This window comes from Temnothorax longispinosus, chromosome 1 (assembly GCF_030848805.1).
Source record: "Temnothorax longispinosus isolate EJ_2023e chromosome 1, Tlon_JGU_v1, whole genome shotgun sequence".
In the NCBI taxonomy this organism is placed as follows: Eukaryota; Metazoa; Arthropoda; class Insecta; order Hymenoptera; family Formicidae; genus Temnothorax; species Temnothorax longispinosus.
The window spans coordinates 3726605-3740141 of NC_092358.1; positions in this window are offsets into that span (position 1 = coordinate 3726605).

Sequence of the window (13537 nt, forward strand, 5' to 3'; positions counted from 1 at the left end):
TAATAATTTTCTCTTTCTATACTTGTAAATTCCCTCGTTTGATTTGCAGTAGAAACACAGCTCATAAAGCACATATCATTATTTTTAACAAATAATTAATAATGAAAGAGCAACGAATTGCACAGACAGATGAGAAAATTAAATTTAAATTAGGTTGATAAAGTCCGTGTCCAATTATAAGAAGCATAATTTAATTAACTGACAAGATAATAGTGAAAATAACTTCGATTGTCCTTGTATGCCACTAAACAAAAGTAAAAAAATTACTGTGCTGAAGAGATGACACGCGAACGAGGAATCAATGCAGCAAATAAACGGTCTGACCAGACGCTCAAGTGGCTTTAATTCTCCTGCGACAGCAAAGTCTCGCAGGAGACGCGCTGTGAGAAGCGCTAACGATGGGCCACCTATAGCTGGGTTTGTCAAATAAAAAACCAGGAGGCGGAATCAGACCGGGAAGCTGAGTTTCCTTTCGGTCGGACCTTTCCTCCTGTAGTAACCTTTTACTACAGCTATGTCACCATCGGTCTATTTAGCACTTTCCTTTCTATTGCATCCGGCCAGTTGGCTTCCCGCTCGTAATAAATGAAAGCGTGAAAAGTCACTGTTAACCTAATCATTTTCGTAATTATTTCCTTTGTGAGTTTTATGGAGATATAATATATTTGTAATTCTGTCACTTATTTAGATGCTAATAATGTTGACATTTTGACATTTTAAAGCAAAATGTCAACACAATTGCAATTCTTATAATAAGATAAACGGTGTCTTTAGTATTCAAGATAAAATTTCAATAAAACTCGGTCGCTTTAAACAATAAAGATATGTATGTTGTATTATATATAATCTATTATATTGTATAATTCTTTTATATTATATATAATACATGTACATTATTGTTATATTTTTTATTGGATCTTATATAAGAGAATTATAAATATTATTCTTCGGATTTTATCTCAAACTCCGATGACCGAGAAAGTCTATCCTGTGCGAAGAAACGTAAAACACATGAACACGTGCAACATGAGAACATGAGGTATCACGATTCTCGATATAATAACGTAGCGTAGCATTAACGACACGGTCGCTGAAGATGTCGCTTCGAAGATTCCCCGGGGTTGAACTAAGCATAATCCTTTCATTTCCATTTCGAGAAAATGGGCCCTCTGTTCTACGGATTTTCCTGTATTGTGGCCTGTCTTCTAGTCAGCTGAGATTCTAAAGCGGATTACAGTGTTGCAATCGCTTAAGTTATTTTCATTTAAATAACTCGCCAAATAAGAGGCAGTTTTGCTTCTGTCTTTTTTGCTACACGTTTGTATGCACCTGTTACACTCGTGTTCGTACGTATCCTCCACCTTTGGTAGCTACTACCCTCGAGGGTAGGTAACCCGGACTGCATTTGCTGTAGCACTGGAACGGTTACTCGATCTCATAAACGTGCCACGGCCATTTTCAGAAGTGTACCGAGAATTTTCAACTACGAGAGATCACGGTTTAAGCCAAGCCATTCTGTCAAGCAGTGGAAAATTTTAGCGGATATGCAACACGGAAACACGAGTGAAAAGTTAAATGTTACTGACAAAAGTAATTATAAAGATAATTACAAAGATTATCGCGGAAAATGTTTGCAATTTAATTGAATATTCTAAACGTATCGAGACTTGAATGGTTAGATCACGATTGAATTTGTCCTTACGTAACACGTTATGAAAAAAACTGGTTGAAGCTTAAAATCAAAGCTTAAACCTCTGTGACAAATATTTTAAATAGGAATAACAATGTAAAAAATGTTACAATGTAAAAAAAGTTTATCACTTCAGTTTTTGTACGAGTGTTTTCTATGTACGTGGCGATTATTACGTTGGCGATATACATATATGTATGTATATGGACTACGCGAATCCTATAGTATTCGGTACATTGAAATAAAACGCAATCGAAATTACTGTGAAAGCGCAAAGCCTATTAAGCGGAATTCGTTAGAGCGTGTTGCAACGTTCCATTGCATTGGTACGATGTTTGCACGCTCCGCTTTTGCTTATGCGAATAACAAACCCGGTTTTAAATTATCCGCTGCACTAAAAAGTCGTCGCACCCTCGCGAAGTTTCTTGCGCAACAACTTAATCTTCTTATCTTAACACCGACATTAAATTATACCGACAAATATGTTTTTCAGAGTTTCTCTAACTTAGTCCGGGGTCGACATACAGGAAGTTTCGTGGTATAAAGCTCGGCTTGTGAGAGAAAGAGAGAGAGAGAGAGGAGCGACATAATAGTCTCGCTTGGAAACACCGTACGGTACATCACGCGTGTAACACGGTTTCGACAGCGCGCTGATACCAACGGGGGATCGTTTCTCTTCCCTCGAATTTGCCTCCTCCTCCGCTCCCTTTGCCCATGATATGCAAATATTCGTGATTTAATGGCAACGTCTTATATGCATGTAGATCTACGTAACATCCTCAGATGCGCGAGAAGACCTGCGACATGTTACAACGACACGCTTGCGTCGCCGGTATCCTTCGCGGAGAAATTGCCGAGGTCTTCTTGTCGCACCTGTGACTACCGCGACGGATAATTTATAAGAAGATACGAGGACTCTTTGATACAGAATGCTAAAATTAAAGGAAATCACCAAATTAAGGAAGATTCGTCCTTTTAAATAGAAGTTGTTTATAATGCAATTAGACATGGCTATAGAAGAAAAAAAATATAAAAAAGCATTAATTATACAATTCTATTTACAATTCATATTTTTTTATAGAAGAGATTAGATTAAAGAACTGAACAATTAGATTTTATTGTCTACAATAAAATAAATATTTTTCGTCCGTTTTTATGCTACAAAAATTGTGAAAAAGTTACACCACAGGGGCCATGACCAACCAACGGACAATATATATTCTCAATTTTGAATTTTTTGAAGTAGAAAAATAATCATTTAACGCGATTATTAATTAACAGCAGATTATGCAGTTTAAATCTGGCTGAATTTAATATTTATGAAGCCTCGAAGCTTAACGGCATATCGATTTGACAATTTAAAAATATTATCTTTTTAGAGTCAAACCCATATAAATGCAAATACACCATCCTGCGGAAGATAAATCCTTAACGAAGATATTTTGTAACTGAAATCAAAAGATGAAGAAATGAATAGAGTACGAATCGGAAACGTGCAAATTTACTTACATTTACAGTCACTTACACACACGAAATATGTTAACGTTGAAAATTTGCAAAATTATAAAGATTGAATGATATAATAATGTTTTCGTAGTTTTTATCTCATCTTTTTATTATTTGAATATTCAATTTAAATTCAATATTACGGTACAGCAAAACGAGCATAACCGACCAGCAGATAATATTTTTAATTTAAAAGAAAAAATGCACATAATGCGATTTTATGTCACAATGTTGATATTATCATGAAATGTGCGCTTTTTATTTTTATTTTATTTTAATATTATAGAAATTGCGAAAATAAAGATACAAATATAAAATATAAAAAGAATACAAGTTGATAACAACTTTTTAAATGCGCAAACATATATATCATATGAAATAGAGTCGTAAACCCTAAAATAAACCACCGATTTGAGTTTATATACTTTATGTTACAATATTGCGTGCTTTTATGGAATCGTAAGAAAGACATATAAATTATGCTTTAATAATGCAACGGTATCTAGGGCCAATTGCAACGTGGAAAATTACGGCTTTATGGCAAATAAAGTTACGGCTTTATTGGAAATAAATTCTCAGCTTTATTGCGGGAAATTAAAATTTCATCTCGTGGAAACTGGCAGGCACGCGAAAACAAATCTCTTTTTTATCGTGCCCCTGAAAATTCTCTCGCGTTTCTTCCAGGAGGAGAAATAAGACCTAGAAAAATCAACTTTAATTTTTAAATCCGCGCAAACATTCGTAAAAGACGCATTACTTTCAAAATGATTGATCTCCGCAATCAAGAATACGCGATGAAAGAGGCGATCCTCAGTGTTAAATTGATTAGTCCAGCTAACTGCAAAGTTTCGAGAAAGTCGAAACAAACTAGCAACTCTTGAAGTTTATCTATATAGTACTTACAACCAGTTACTCTGCACGTGGATGCAATTCGGACTACAAACTTCGAAATACTTAAGAGTTTCTCTTAAATGCATGTACCTCGTTCAACGTAAGCACATCTTGAGATAAACATCTTATTGGGATCTTTAATCTGTACGTCTCGTGTGCTATAGCACACGAGAATAGAGAGGTTGAGAAGCTTACATGCGCATCTAAATAGAGATTACGGGCAAGTTACAAGTTACCCGAAAATCTGCGACAATGTCTCTTCTATTACGCTTTGAATTAAGTTTACAACACACTTGAATTGGGATCAATATTCGTACCGACATGAGGGCCACTGCTATTATATTAAGTTCGCGAAATTTGGTTTATAGCCGGTGATGAACTGCACTTCATCACTGTCTCTTTGGTTATCTTCAGTTAGGCATTCATTTAATCCTTTATGCAATTATATGACTAAGCGTTTCATTACTACGTACGTGTGTATTCTATAATGAAATCATGTTTGATTGATGAAGTGTACAATTAATTGCTTAAGATTAATTGTTTTGAAATTAAGTTAATTAGTATTAGATAAAAAATGACCGACTTTTTTACAATTGATAGTTAAAATTATAGTAGACACACGGAAGGACGATGCAATTTATAGCTGCGAGAGCTGACTGATGTGAATGCAACTGGTCTCAAAAAGCGACGCTATTATCACGTGAAGCGCATTAATTTCCAATTTCAATCTGATGAAACCAAATCAGGCCGTGTTTTAATATACGCAAAAAGGCAACTCGCGCAAAAAGCGTATTTGGCCTAACAATATAAACGATAAGCGAAATCCCATAGCGCGCGCCATTGTTTGTTATCAGCCTTGTAAAAACTCATCTGACTATATGGACGGAGTTAATTTGAAGTGGCATATGCTCGCGACGGACCTTCTACGACAGGAAACTTCAAATATTCCTACAAAAATTGCATTTAATTAAAATCTTTCCGCGCCGGCGAGAATTTGCAGATACGCAGTTCTGTATGTTCTTGAATTTCAGACCTCCTGGACTTTAATAAAACACGTCTGGCACTCTCCTATATAATGAACTCCGAGAAAAATGTTTAATATAAAATATTTTTTGTAGCGAGAATTTACCCGACGGAAACCGGAAACCAACATGTTGCAAATAAACTTCGTCCCCTTCCCTGTTTATGCTACCGTGCATATAAGTATTTTCAATGCGTAGACATATTATGTTTGATATCAGCAGATATTTAGGAGTAAGCTAATCACGTTTAACACGGCACACTGATTGCATCATAATTATAAATTGTATGTTGATGCGATTTCAAAAGGTTATGCAAGAATTGTATGGAAGGCATTATCTCGTGACATAATTTTGCATTGACATTTATTGTTTAGATAGATAGATAGATAGAGAATAATTTACGTTAATCAGCGATGAGAGAATAACAATAGAACATTAATCTATTTTTGTCTCAACATTTAATGGCCATAAAAAGGTTGATTACTACTGCAACAAAAATTTAAAAAATGTAACTCTTAATTCCATCCGTCAGTTCTGACATTTATTAAATTTTATTTAAGTGTATAGAAGGAATAAATGTTTATAAATATTAATTATTAATATTACAATAATTAATTGGTTTATTTATAATACATAATAATTTAATATTTGGAAAATTATTATTCAGTGTAAAATTATATAATTATTTAAACTACATATATACTTTTAATTAAAATTACGTTAATTTAATGTTATAAACTATACATTCAAACTTTATTATATATTATGAAATTAATAACAACTGTAAATTACTTTTTTTCTTACTGCAAATAACAATTTTAATTTCTAATTTTTCTATCAAAATTATAATACAACGACGATTATGCATCAAAAATTACTGTTAATTCCGAAATATAATTTCTACATTTCTACATATATACGGTATCTCAGAATATTAAAATCCAAAGCGTTTCGTGTGCTAATAACCATAATTAACCCGACTATCTGAACATCGTCGAATCTGTTGAAAGATCATTTATGCATATTCCATCCGTGTGTGAATGGATTTTGTTCAACGTATGTGATTCCCAATATACTAGAACTTTATTACTTAGCGCAGGATCCATCGGCTATCCAATTACCGACTTCATAATCAACTCAAGGATTACTGAAAGTTTGCCAGGAAACGGAGCGAAATTTTACCGTTCCAAATACCTTTACGCTTTGCAAATCATCGTGTATGAAGAACGATCATGCGATCGATGCTCGACTTTCTTGACTTCGAGAAGAAGTTGTTCGTTTATCAATCTTATTCTTACTACGGGGAAGAAAAGATTCGTTCGCGTATCTCGAAGATTCTTTCACCATGACGATATCAAATATGCCTAATTTATTATTATAGTTAAACTACTTTACTTTAAACTAAAGTATATACGTGTAATATTGTTTTTTTAACTTACATTAATTCTTTCAATCTCTTTTTTTATACAGACAGTATTACGTAATATATAATATAATATTTCTCAGATTTTACAAAGCAACAAGCAGATTTTATTAGATTGATAGTTTAAGCAAGTTAGATACAATAAAACTTCTGCAATCATACTGAATTTGTGTCTATTATATCTTTATAGTATTTAATAGCTGAAAGAAGCTTACATTTTGAGAGCGTGCAGTCCTTGATAAAGTTTGACAACCCATTGCTTTTCGACAAAGCACAGACATGACTTGGACAGCACGTCGTGCGAACAATGGCATCGTTTTAGATTCCCATCTGTCTTGCAATGCCTTAAGATACCTACGTTCGCCTTGGCGATTTATTGGCGAACACACGCTAAATTGACAATGGAATTTGAACAGCTTGCAAACGCGCAAGAAAGTTGTTGAGAAAGTTTGTTCTGCTTCAATCAAAGTTTCCCTGAAAAATTTTAGGACCATCAAATCAAAAGTGGAAAAAGAAAAAAATACACAAAAACAATAAAAATTTATGTCAAGAGACTAAGAGTTATTTTTATTATTTATTTGTACAATAATAATTCTCAAACAACAATTATTATTTAATTGTTAAAAATGCATTTTTTTTAACGTTCTAAATACCGAAGATTAATCAGACTTTTTACATTTTTATTAATGTTTTGATAATTTTTAAAATTATATACTAACAATTTTTAATAATTCTATAAAAACTTAGTTGTCTCATATTGGTAAAACATTCCATTCTCTATTTACATAATTACAGACCTTAAATAATTCACGAAAGTTCTCAAATTATTCTTTCTATTAGGCAATTACGATCATCATTTCTAATGTAATGGCTATTTGTCGAATGAGATGTCCTTTCATCTTATCTAGAACAAAGGAGCTCTCACGCACCAAGAGCCATTCAGGTATAGCTATCCATCTAGCTCTGACTACCTATATTGTTCAGTTGATAAGCCTGTGAAAAGACTAATTAAAATTTAAAATATAATACTTTAAAATAAAAGTCATATGAATTATGCAAAAAATAAATATGCCTATAATTTATCAAAAATATAAGAAATATGTTTTTTTTAATATGTGTATGTATATTTCTTATATACTTAGTATCAAGTTATAGAGTTTGATGAAAACGGTAGAATAAAAACCCAATAAATTCCATGTTCTAATAAAGCCAATAAATTGTTTTCCATTTTTATTTTTACATTACAGAGTATTTACTGAATGCCCAATAACTATATTAATAAAATAAATTTCTTAAAAAAATAACACTTCGGATATTTGGAAAGCTTTTGAACTCAAAATATAGTAAAAAGAATAAAAGACAAAATGTCGGCATCATATTCGGAATCATCCATTTCGACTACATGTTTAGTGTTACTGCGTATGAGCGCGATTTTTTGTGACACTAAAAGGTTACTCTAAAACTCGGCAACTAAAGAACGTCGTTGGAAAACATTACTTTACACATAGCGCGGAACAATATTCGTTGCTACATGCGCTTGAGTTTAAAAGCATGCAGTGTTATGTGTAGAACTGCAGCGGATAAAAAATAATCTGGCATTATAATCTTTCGCTGCGTATGGTTCCCTACGGGACAGAATAAAAGTCAACTTTATTGCATCTCGCATGTGTCAGTATATATTGATAAATAATGCATCATATTTTAAGAGTTTACTTAAAAGTTCTGCAAAATGCAAGATACATTTGTGTGTACATTTAAGACATCAACGATAAACATTTGTGCCTATTATTACGAGTGCTATATGTGATTTTATACATTCAATCAATATCTACCTCAAAGTTTCAGATCACGTTATAGTATGTGTCAAAACTTCGTCTTTGGTCTCGTTGCGGATACCAAAGTTCATCAAGCTAACTGCGACGTTTCCAATCATAGACGTGTTGTATTGTTATCAAAAGTCGTTCGACTACTCGAACCTATGAAACTGATCTGTTAGTTGCTGAAGTGTTCGAAACTTAACGCTCAAGAAACCTCAAGTAATTGCGTATTTTATAATATATGATTCAAAACGTCTTTTTGTTGCAAATATAATCTTTTCATATTCTTATAGTTGTAATTGTCATATCTGTTACAATGATAAAAATAAAAATATTTTTTATTTAAATTTAATTAAAGAACGGACAAAAGAAAAAATAATTTAATATATCTTTTTTGGAAAAGTAGTAATATATCTCAGGTGTATCGACAAGTTATAAAAATATTATTTGAGTGTGAAACTCAGATATAAATTGTAAATAAAGCGATGTGCAATTGAGTGCGAATTATTGGTAGAATTCGCAATTTTTAATACATAATTTCATAAATACTACACAACGCTTTCATAAATCACTCACTCTAATGACTTATTAGACGTAATAATTTTGATGGTTTGATACACAAAGCGGCGCCAACGAATGAGCGATTTCGTAACGCGTCATTCGTATAATTCGATTGAAACGCGAATTTCATTTCCGCATTGACGAGAAATGAAAGCGCGCGATAGCTGCGGGTAGTGGTTGCGGTATTAAACGACAATGACATTGCTTTGCAATATTTACGCCACCGGCTAAATGTTAATGCCGATAATTAGATTCCATATCATCGCGGAACGCACGAAGTAATAGTAATTTTTACTCGCGATTGATACTCGCAATTTTGCGAAGATGACGAATTTCTCTATGAAGTTCATTGGTTTATTTGCTCGTCCTTACCGTCGCGCCTGCGAGAGCTTTTATCCTCTTAGTCCTATTTATTCAAATTAAATGCTCTGCTGTCTGCGAAACTTTGTCGTCACGAACGCCAACAGGAGCATCGAGAAAGCGTATATTTTATCATGTGGATACTGAAAGTAATTCGAGCACCAGTTCCTCTGAGCGAGTTGGTTCCGGGGCCGCAACTTGGATGCGTTTTGCAATAAAATGGCTGTCGCATATTCTCACGGACAGCGCTATTCATCTCTGTCGACGTAGACTTATAAAGTCACCACACGAGAGATTAATTAGAATATGAAAAAAGTTTGCTATCAGAAAAAGCAATTGTTAAATTAAACTACTTATTGAAAACAAAATAAAATCTTCAGATCTAATTTTCTGTATAAAAATGAGGAGAAAATAATGTACTTATATTTCAATTTGTTTTATATATATGACAATAAATTTTTATAAAGTAACAGAGTAGTTAATAATTTTGAATACATTTCATTATTTTGTTAAATTAGAATAGTTTTATTTATTATTAATCAAACTTTATTAATTAACATTAGAATTTTTTCTGTTGTTCATATTTTTTTGTCTGCACAATTTTATGAATTATTAAATTATCTCGGATTATAATCCGCTCTTTGCGTTATGTTTCTACTGGGGTTTAACAAGAGTGATATAAAACAATTCGAAATAAATAAGCGAGGCATATTTTTACTTAGAAGAACGCGGCTGGATAATGTTCAGATCCCTTCTCTTCAACGTAGATAAAATTAAAATGCTCCCTCAGTCGCGCAATTCCCTAAGCAGTCATTTTCGTTGGTGGAAAAACATATACAGTATTCCTTCTCACGTCAGACGGGAACTCTAATCAGATATTTCATAATTCCAACGCATAAAAATGTATTTCATCTCAGATAAGATACATTGCTTTATACAAACGTTAACTACCATTCCGGAAAAGTTGGTCTTCAGTTACATAAAAATAATAAAAAACTGACAAAACTTTTATATTTATAGCTTCACCATTTTACTGCAATTACTTACAAAAGTGTTTTTAAAAACCAAAGAATCTGAGAATAATCTGTGTAAAATATATGCATGTTATTGATAGATGCTGATCTTGTTCGAGAAAATATTTTAAAGACAATACGTGTTCTATTATATAATCAACATAATTTGCTGGTACCTCTACAGTTTTACATCCGTGTCTAGAGAAGCAGTTTCTTAGTGAAAGTTTGATGAGACAGGTCTGAACTTCATGAACAAGCTTAAAATGAACGACTATTACCTTATGCTGAAAGAAAGTCGAAGTTTCTTCATAATAGCAGAAACTCGATGATGTTACTTGACCAAAAGACAAGATGAAAAATTTATCATATACAAAGTATCTTATTTTGCACGCATTATTATTGCAACCTGAAATTTAATTCCAATTGTAAATTTTTGCGCAATCTTTTTTTCAATTGCATTTGAAAAAAAAAACAAAATTAAAATTAATCAAAAGATTTTTTGTTAAAAAATAAGAAAAGGATAATAGGATATCTCTCTCCTATCACATCCTATACCAATCCTATCAATCCTATACCAAACAATATGTTTCTATTATATTGTATATTTTCTTATTATTTTCTTATTATGTATGTTTTATATATTCAATTTTATATATTAATTAGTAAGATAAATCATTATTTATATATATATAATATTGTACTAATATTATTTGTCCTTCCCCTTTTAATTTATGGTTCTTATTTCTCTTAAAAGAAGATGTACAACTGTAACAATCTTACTATAGTATTAAGGCATCCACTACAATAAGTCTCTTTTCCATTGGATATCTTTCTACAGTTTCTACCTTCAAGAGACTAAAGTTACTTAGCCGAAATATTTGAGAGGATCGATAGCCGCCTTAATTTGACACGCCTCGCGCTTGACGCAAGCCGGACAAAGAGGCAAATCAAATGAAGCGAACGCAATTGAAGCGAACGTTGTCAGCGCGATTATCCGAAGCGTCGTCGTTACAGCTATCGAGTTATCGAATGAACGCCGACGCTCTCAGAGACGCCTTAGTGAAGTTCCGGTCGTTGAAAGCGTGGCGCGTGTTAAGTGTCCAAGGGACCAGAGAATTAACATTGTTCCGCGTTGTTTCTGACTGAATAAGCGAATACTCTCTCTCTCTCTCTCTCTCTCTCTCTCTCTCTCTCTCTCTCTCTCTCTCTCTCTCTCTCTCTCTCTCTCTCTCTCTCTCTCTCTCTCTCTCTCTCTCTCTCTCTCTCTCTCTCTCTCGTCTCTCTCTCTCTCCTCTCTCTCTCTCTCTCTCTCTCTCTCTCTCTCTCTCTCTCTCTCTCTCTCTCTCTCTCTCTCTCTCTCTCTCTCTCTCTCTCTCTCTCTCAGAGAGCAGTATTTCTAAAGAGAACAAAATAGTGTTTATAAAACTAAGAACTGAGGCGCAGCGCAATTTACGAACTAAAAGTAAGGAATAAAAGCACAAGAAGTTCTATACCAGAAACAATGTTATCGAATTTCACGTGCAAGCAAGTCAATATGTCCACGAGAGGAATAAGCGTTGAATTCAGCAAGACGTATCCGAGAAGAATTACATATTGATTAAGCCGAACGATCAAAGAACAAGGGACGAGCAGGTCGGATCAGTCAGATAAGCTTAGCTAGATCAGTGTCGGAGTCGATATGAATTACAGGTTGACCATCAGAAGACCTTGATATTTGACCATTTCTTACCCAGACATACTTGTACGACCTCTCTTTAGCAACACTCTTAGCTCGAAGTAACATGTCGTAAGTGCTCCTGGATAACAACTCGTTTACATAAATGTAACAATCTGAGTTACCACCGCATACGTCTTTACATTTGAGAACACCCTTTGCCCGCTTTTTGAAATAACCATATCGCGCACGGCACTCGAAGTCAAGGTAACAACGACTGAGCTAGAAGATGCAGCAACAGTGGAAGTCGCTAACTGCGCTTTCTTAACAGCTCTAACGCTGAGAATATGGCATGACGAGTTCGGAACGTCCAATGCCTCTAGCACATTTTTGGCAAGCTCAGATGGAGCAACAGACAACGTCGATGGTAAACCTGAAAGAGAGAGAGAGAGAAAGAGAGAGAGAGAGAGAGAGAGAAAGAGAGAGAGAGAGTGATATGTATAATATACTATTAATAAATATAGTTGAATCGTAAAAATCAGATGGCAACAAATTGATTTTATTCGTTGAATTGCTCGTAATCTGAAGTGCGAAGTAAAAGAATTGTGACGGCATACACACTGATGTAGCTTTTGAATTTATGCAAGACCATTCACGAGAAGAGATGCACCGTGAATACTATACTCCTATCGGCGACAAACGTAAACGCGTTTTCGCGTTTTCATTCGTGGGGCATTTCCGCGAGACTCGCGAAATCATAAAGAATTCAGAACGCGAACTACCAAGTATTGGGTAACTCGGGATAAGAGTGCGGGAACCACGGCGACGAACTTTTTACGACTCGCTTTAACTCGTAAAGTCGACGCTAGTCGTGCGTTACTGCAATTAACTCTTTCCTCACGGGAAACCCTAAACGCAGACCTAGACGCTCGCGCTGCCGCGCTGGAACAGTTATTCGCCAACACCCGATCGAACGTTAAAATGGACTCGGATATCAGGATGTCTTCGCCCCCTTGCAAGGGAAAAAAAATTATGGAAAATTGCGAAACTTCTGTCGACCAGAAATAAGAAAAGTTCGCTGCGAGAAGATCGACATGCCTCGAGAAGATATTTCCTGTGAAAGAAAGATCGAACGGGTAAGGTAGACTTATTTATATTCTGAGCAAAGTCCTCAAAGAACATATATTATTAACAAAAAATTATATCGGTGATGTAAATAATTAATAAAAACCGCAAAATCTATAAAGAGAATATCTAGAGCGTGTTTCAAACTGATTAGAAAAGATGTCATTAAAATTGAAATAAAAGATTCTAAATGTACATGTAAAAAAGATGTAAGACAATAAAATATAACGAATAAAATATAACGAAAATAAGAATATGTATGTGCTAAAAATGAACAACATAAATAATTAAAACTTTATTGGAAATGAGTTTGTCAGATTGAAAGTACATCGTTTACTGCTTTATGTGAAACAACAATTTTCTGATTTGAAAAAACGGGAAGTCCAAAAGTGCGGAAATCAATGCAATGACGATATACGTCGATTTATTATGCTATGCAAAGCAAAGTTAGGTTTTTCTTTCCATTCGTCGTAAA